Source organism: Antedon mediterranea, chromosome 6 (genome assembly GCF_964355755.1).
Source record: "Antedon mediterranea chromosome 6, ecAntMedi1.1, whole genome shotgun sequence".
Taxonomy (NCBI): Eukaryota; Metazoa; Echinodermata; class Crinoidea; order Comatulida; family Antedonidae; genus Antedon; species Antedon mediterranea.
Window position 1 is genome coordinate 30939922 of NC_092675.1, and position 8592 is coordinate 30948513.

Here is an 8592-nt window from a genome sequence, read left to right on the forward strand (position 1 = left end):
GTACCACCGGGGAGTCGCCGTTAATATTCGCGAAAACAAAAAAACGCATACGAAATGAATAGCAATAGATCGCGTCAGGCTTAGGCCTAGCCTTGGTAGACACTACGACCACTACTAGGCCTAGCCAAGGCTTAGATAGATGCCCCAAAATCTGAATTCCACAAAAACAGGCGCTTCCTTATTTAGGCCTAATCCCTAATCAAATACTGTAGATGAATTATTAACCTAGACCTTAATACTACTTGTTGCTCGATATAATGTTCGTGTTCTTTTGCGCGAGAGTTTTTTAGCGTATTCGCGAATTCCGGATTTTGTGTTTCACAACTGTGCGGCAAGCATGTAGTGACGTGCATGGCCGGCAAGAACAGACACGTGTTTATGGGTTAACTGAAGTTCAGCAACCTGAAGTTATCCAGGGACGTGTAATTATTGTACCATGCTCGACGATCATTAACGAACGAACTTGCCCGGTCTCACTGAACCATGCGCATGTTTTTTTATTTTTTTTAATAGTTCGTAGAGTACAAAAATGTAAAACTAGTAACATAATATAATTAAAGCAGGGTGACAAAACATTCAGCAATTAAAAATTATTTTGTTTGGGTCTATGTAGTTGTACATTTTTAATTACTGCGTACTTGTTTGTATTTTTAATCTGTGCAAAATAAAACGCTTGAATGGTCGCTATGTGAACTTTAAACTTGTACACTGTGCCTGTGTAGCACGTTGTTCGCCATGACTCACAAGCTGTAACAATGAATACCAGGGCAGGGTAGGCCTGGTATTGTGTTACTGTTACAAATAAAGTAATGTACGTAACCACGGAAACATTTGCTGTAGTCTTTTGTCTTATCTATATGAGGCTAGCTTGTCTGTTATTAACGATGTGCTAGGTAAAATGTTTTAGTACGAATTTTAGTTAGGCCTAGGCCTAATATAAATATCGTAATGATTAATAATAATAGTGGTGGTCGGCAGCCTGTAAATCCTGGTCGGAAATGTTGAGTGCTGGTCGGGGCCGACCAGCGCCGACCAGCGTGGTGACATCCCTGGATACTTGTTAGGTTACTACCCTACCCTCTAGTTTGAAGCGACATTATAAATTCATCGAGAGAAAAAACGTATCGTATTCAGAAACGTTTGACATTTTGTATAGATATGTTCAATAAGACAAAACAAATTATAAATTTCAAGACAAATCGATGATTTCCATTATTTGCATTTCTAAAAATTCACACTTATGGATGAAAGACCATACATTTTCAACATATTCGTTTTTTCTGTGTACCGAGTTTAGAAACTTTTTGAATACCAGACGTATTTTTTTGTGATGCTTTTTCATTTGAATTGTAGTATAAAATGTCATTGAAACGAGATAAAAATCATACAAGACATGTTATAATAGGTTGCTCTATATACATAACAAAATTAGTTCTTTTTTTTTGGTAAGAATCGCCAATGAAGTAGAAAGTTATTTCAGATGTAGTGTGCATTTATACGTCATTAATAGTAGGCCTAAAATATAATATTAAATATTATAAAGAATATCAAACATTTTATGTTATGAAAAATAAAATTTACATATAAGTTTATCATTGTGTTTTACTATAACCATTTTGGTTAAAAGTTAAACACAGTGAGTGATAAAGAATAGAACTGTTTTAGTTTATTTAACCCTAACCCTAGTTTGAAGCGATCACATATTTAATATTCATCGCTAAAAATACGTATCGTCTTGAAAAACGTTTGATATTTGGTAGATATGTTCAATATAGGTTCTTACATCTATAATGCAAAAGAAATATCCTAATAGTTTTATTTTGATTTCTGGGAATCATCAATGAAGTAAAAATGTGTTGGAAATGTATTGTCTTTCATAAGTGTAAATGTTTAGAAATGCAAATTATTAAAATCACGAATTTGTCTTGAAACTTTTATTTTTTGTTTGTTTTATAGACGTAAGAACCTATTGAACATATTTACCAAATTTCAAATGTTTCTGAATACGATACGTATTTTTTCGCGATGAATTAAGTATGTGATCGCTTCACACTAGGGTTAGAGTTATATAACCTAAAACAGTGTCTATTCTTTATCACTGTGTTTAACTGTGTAACCAAATTGGTTCTGTAAAACAAGATGATAAACTATGTAACTTGTATTTATTATATTACATTATATGTATCCTATAATGTAATATGAAAAATAAAATGTACATAGTTTATCATTGTGTTGTACTAAAACCAATTTGGTTAAAAGTTAAACACAGTGTTAAAGAATGGAACTGTTAGGTTATTTAACCCTAACCCTAGTTTGAAGCGATCACATACTTAATTCATCGATAAAAATACGTATCGTCTTAAAAAACGTTTGAAATTTGGTACATGTTCAATATAGGTTCTTACATCTATAATGTAAAAGAAATATCATAATTTGTTTTATTTTGATTTCTGGGAATCATCAATGAAGTAAAAATGTGTTGGAAAATGTATGGTATTTCATAAGTGTACATTTTTAGAAATGAAAATTATTAAAATCACGAATTTTTCGTGAAATTTATATTTTTTGTTTGTTTTATAGACGTAAGAACCTATTAAACATATCTAACAAATTTCAAAAGTTTCTGAATACGATACGTACTTTTTCCCGATGAATTCATTATGTCGCTTCAAACTAGCGGGTTAGGGTTATATAACCTAAAACAGTATCTATTCTTTATCACTGTGTTTAACTGTGTAACCAAATTGGTTCTGTAAAACAAGATGATAACCTATGTAACTTGTATTTATTATATTATTACATTATATGTATCCTATTCTTTATCATAACGTTTAGATAATAAGATATGTTTAATATAATATTTTGCTATGTAAATAACATCATATAATAAATGTTTCATTATCATTGTGTTTTACTGTAACCAAATTGGCTATAGTAAAACACAATACTAAATTTGTATGTAAATGTATCATATTATTATATGTTTCCTATTCTTTATTTGTGTTTTACTGTATCCAGCACAGTGCTAAATATCATTTATCATAGTTAAAATGTTTTACTCTAACCAAATTGGTTATAGTAAAACACAGTGATAAATTACTATGTAAATGTCATTTATCATATTATTAAATGTTTCCTATTCTTTATCATTGTGCTTTACTCTAATCAAATTGGTTATATTAAAACACAGTGCTAAATTTCTATGTGAATGTCATTTATCATGTTATTAAATGTTCCTATTCTATATCATTGTGTTTTACTCTAATCAAATTGGTTATAGTAAAACATTGTGCTAAATTGCTAGCTATGTAAATAATCATTATTATTAAATGTTTCCTATTCTTTATCATTGTGTTTTACCATAACCAAATTGGTTATAGTAAAACACAGTGATAAATTGCTATGTAAATAATCATTATTATTAAATGTTTCCTATTCTATATCATTGTGCTTTACCATAACCAAATTGGTTATAGTAAAACACAGTGCTAAATTGCTATGTAAGTCATTTATCATATTATTAAATGTTCCTATTCTATATCATTGTGTTTTACTCTAATCAAATTGGTTATAGTAAAACATTGTGCTAAATTGCTAGCTATGTAAATAATTATTATTATTAAATGTTTCCTATTCTTTATCATTGTGTTTTACCATAACCAAATTGGTTATAGTAAAACACAGTGATAAATTGCTATGTAAATAATCATTATTATTAAATGTTTCCTATTCTATATCATTGTGCTTTACCATAACCAAATTGGTTATAGTAAAACACAGTGCTAAATTGCTATGTAAGTCATTTATCATATTATTAAATGTTTCCTATTCTATATCATTGTGCTCTACCATAACCAAATTGTGAATGTCATTTATCAAATTATTAAATGTTTCCTATTCTTTATCATTATGTTTTACTTTAACCAAATTGGTTATAGTAAAACACAGTGATAAATTGCTATGTAAATGTCATTTATCATATTATTAAATGTTTCCTATTCTTTATCATTGTGTTTTACTTTTAACCAAATTGGTTATAGTAAAACACAGTGCTAAATTGCTATGTAAATGTCATTTATCATTATTATTAAATGTTTCCTATTCTTTATCATTGTGTTTTACTTTAACCAAATTGGTTATAGTAAAACACAGTGCTAAATTGCTATGTAAATGTCATTTATCAAATTATTAAATGTTTCCTATTCTATATCATTGTGTTTTACTCTAACCAAATTGGTTATAGTAAAACACAGTGCTAAATTGCTATGTGAATGTCATATATCATATTATTAAATGTTTCCTATTCTTTATCATTCTGCTTTACTTTAACCAAATTGGTTATAGTAAAACACAGTGCTAAATTGCTATGTAAATGTCATATATCATTTTATTAAATTTTTCCTATTCTTTATCATTATGTTTTACTTTAACCAAATTGGTTATAGTAAAACACAGTGCTAAATTGCTATGTAAATGTCATTTATCATATTATTAAATGTTTCCTATTCTTTATCATTATGTTTTACTTTAACCAAATTGTTTATAGTAAAACACAGTGCTAAATTGCTATGTAAATAATCATTATTATTAAATGTTTCCTATTCTTTATCATTGTGTTTTACTCTAACCAAATTGGTTATAGTAAAACACAGTGCTAAATTGCTATGTAAATGTCATATATCATTTTATTATTAAATTCCTATTCTTTATTATTCTGCTTTACTTTAACCAAATTGGTTATAGTAAAACACAGTGCTAAATTGCTATGTAAATGTCATTTATCATATTATTAAATGTTTCCTATTCTTTATCATTGTGTTTTACTCTAACCAAATTGGTTATAGTAAAACACAGTGCTAAATTGCTATGTGAATGTCATATATCATATTAAATGTTTCCTATTCTTTATCATTGTGTTTTACTCTAACCAAATTGGTTATAGTAAAACACAGTGCTAAATTGCTATGTAAATGTCATATATCATATTATTAAATTCCTATTCTTTATCATTCTGCTTTACTTTAACCAAATTGTTTATAGTAAAACACAGTGCTAAATTGCTATGTAAATGTCATTTATCATATTATTAAATGTTTCCTATTCTATATCATTGTGTTTTACTCTAACCAAATTGGTTATAGTAAAACACAGTGATAAATTGCTATGTAATGACATTTATCATATTATTAAACGTTTCCAATTCTTTATCATTGTGTTTTACTCTAACCAAATTGGTTATAGTAAAACACAGTGATAAATTGCTATGTAAATGTCATTTATCATATTATTAAATGTTTCCTATTCTTTATCATTGTGTTTTACTCTAACCAAATTGGTTATTGTAAAACACAGTATATTTTACCTCAGCAACATGTAACATCGCCGCAAAATTGTTTATACGTTTATTTTGATTGGCTAACTAAAGTACGGTCTAATGAATATTGATATCAGAAGATTCCCTAGCTTAGTGAAAAAGTTTTATTACCAAAAATATGCTGATTACGTCACTACCGGAAGTTGTAGTCTAGCATGATGCAGACGCAATTGATTATGTACGTTTGTTAAACATATAAAAAGCTGTAAATTACCACAAAACGACAATAGGAAAGAATTCAAAGAAATGCCCTACGTGTTCAAAATCATTGTTTTAATATAGTCTGTATGTATAACTAACAATTGACCTTGTGGAAGAGCGTATAAATTTAATTTAAAGTAAAACATGATTTACTCGCCAATTTGGTATTGGATATATAGCTCGTCATTTCGCATTTCGACGATCGAGCATTCTCTACTTCTACGGAGCGCCATTTATGCCTTTATTTACTTACGAAATAGAAATAGTACTACGGTAGCTGCTCCAGTGGACCAAATTTAGCACTAGTGGAGCGCAGTGATATAAAATAGAAATAAGTCACTGAATTCTAATATATTTTCGTATGTTAATACACTGTGCTCAAGTGGACCCAATTTGGAGCCAGTGGAGCACAGTGATATAAAATAGAAATAAGTCACTGAATTTTAATATCTTTTCGTATGTTAATACACTGTGCTCAAGAAGTGGACCCAATATGGAGCCAGTGGAGCAGTGATATAAAATAGAAATAAGTCACTGAATTTTAATATCTTTTCGTATGTTAATACACTGTGCTCAAGTGGACCCAACCCAATTTGGAGCTAGGGGAGCACAGTGATATAGAAATGTCACTGAATTTTAATATCTTTTCGTATGTTAATACACTGTGCTCAAGTGGATCCAATTTGGAGCCAGTGGAGCACAGTGATATAAAATAGAAATAAGTCACTACATTTTAATATCTTTTCATATGTTAATACACTGTGCTCAAGTGGACACAATTTGGAGCCAGTGGAGCACAGTGATATAAATAAAAAAAAGTCACTGAATTTTAATATCTTTTCGTATGTTAATACACTGTGCTCAAGTGGACCCAATTTGGAGCCAGTGGAGCACAGTGATATAAAATAGAAAAAAGTCACTGAATTTTAATATCTTTTCGTATGTTAATACACTATGCTCAAGTGGACCCGATTTGGAGCCAGTGGAGCACAGTGATATAAAATAGAAATAAGTCACTAAATTTTAATATCTTTTCGTATATTAATACACTGTGCTCAAGTGGACACAATTTGGAGCCAGGGGAGCACAGTGATATAAATAGAAAAAAGTCACTGAATTTTAATATCTTTTCGTATGTTAATACACTGTGCTCAAGTGGACCCAATTTGGAGCCAGTGGAGCACAGTGATATAAAATAGAAAAAAGTCACTGAATCTTAATATCTTTTCGTATGTTAATACACTGTGCTCAAGTGGACCCAATTTGGCGAAAGGAGAGCACATACAGTGATATAAAATATAGAAATAAGTCATTGAATGTTAATATATTTTCGTATGTTAATATACTGTGCTCAAGTGGACCTAATTTGGCGCCAGCGGAGCACAGTGATATAAAATGGAAAAAGTCACTGAACTTTAATATCTTTTCGTATTTAATATACACTATGCTCAAGTGGACGCGATTTGGCGCGCGCGCCAGTGAGCACAGTAATATAAAAATAGAAAAAAGTCACTAAATTTTAATATCTTTTCGTATGTTAATACACTGTGCTCAAGTGGACCCAATTTGGCACCAATGGGAGCACAGGGAAATAGTCACATACAAAAACATCGAGAAAAAATACTTCTGGAATTTAAAAATATTTCAAACTTGGTATATATGTTCAATATCGGTTAGGTACTCCATCCGTAAACCAAACGAAAAAATAGTTTCAAGCCACATCAGTGATTTTAATAACTTGCGTTCGCTTAAGATAATACTTATGAAAAAACATATAATTCCGACACATGTTAAACTCTAATAATGATTTTGACAAAAAAAAAAAACGGTTAGGAATTCGATTTTTTCCCTGTAAATTGAGCAACTTAAATTAAAAATATACCAAGAAATATATATTGAAATCAAGGAGTTTTTTTTTTTTACAAAAGAAATGTTCGTATGTTAATACACTGTGCTCCAGTGGATCCAATTTGGCGCCAGTGGAGCACAGGGAAATAGTCACATACAAAAATTTCTAGAAAAAATATTTATCGAATTCAGAAATATTTCAAACTTGGTATATAAGTTCAATATCGGTTACTCCATCCGTAATGCAAAAGAAAAATTAGTTTCAAGCCACATTAGTGATTTTAATAATATCTCTCTTTCAAAATGAAATAAAGATAATATTTATTATTTTCCATAAAAAAAAAAAAAAATTCTGTAGAGGTTCGAACCTGATCTACTAGTGTTGAGAGCACTCGAATCTGAGCATTACCCGTTACGCTACAAAGTAGTTCATGACTGACCAGCTGATAAAAGTCTATTTATGCGTGCATTACGTAATTCATCATCACGTCATAACTATCATATTAACCTTGTTAAAACTAAAATGACCAGTTAGCTCAGTCGCTTGAGCGTCGTGTTGACAACACGTATGTCGTGGGTTCGATTCCCATCCTGGTCGGTGGAATAGAGTTAAAGGTATGCGACCACTGTGTTTGGGGTTCACAGAATTATACGTCCCCCTTTCCACCACACACCATGAGGCGACAACATCAATGCATCTGGTGATGTGGTGGAAATGACCCCAAAAGGCTGTGGCAGGGCCTTAGTGCTGAGGCAGGGAGAGCACATTTAACACCTTTTTTTTATTTAAATTTTTTTTTTCAACAGTGTATTCGATTTTGTAAATTTTATGTTTGCCGCCCTCAATTTTAAAAATTGAATTGAATTTTTTTTTCATTGCAGGTGTACGAAACGGTTTGGTATGCCGTGCGTTGTTATGCAATGGTTGTGCAGGTGTAGTGGGAAAGATTGTATTGCGGTCAATACAAAATTGGTAGCGAAATGTCCGATTCATGCATGATATTATTGTATTGTAATATGTTATGAATAAACGTTTATGGTAGTTGGTGTGTGTATGGCCGAACCGTCCCAGAATAAACATGTTTTAAACAGATAGTTTGTCTCTCCGATGGTTTTTGTATGGGGACACTAAATAAGTATTTATTTTAGACAAACTCAAGTTATTAAAA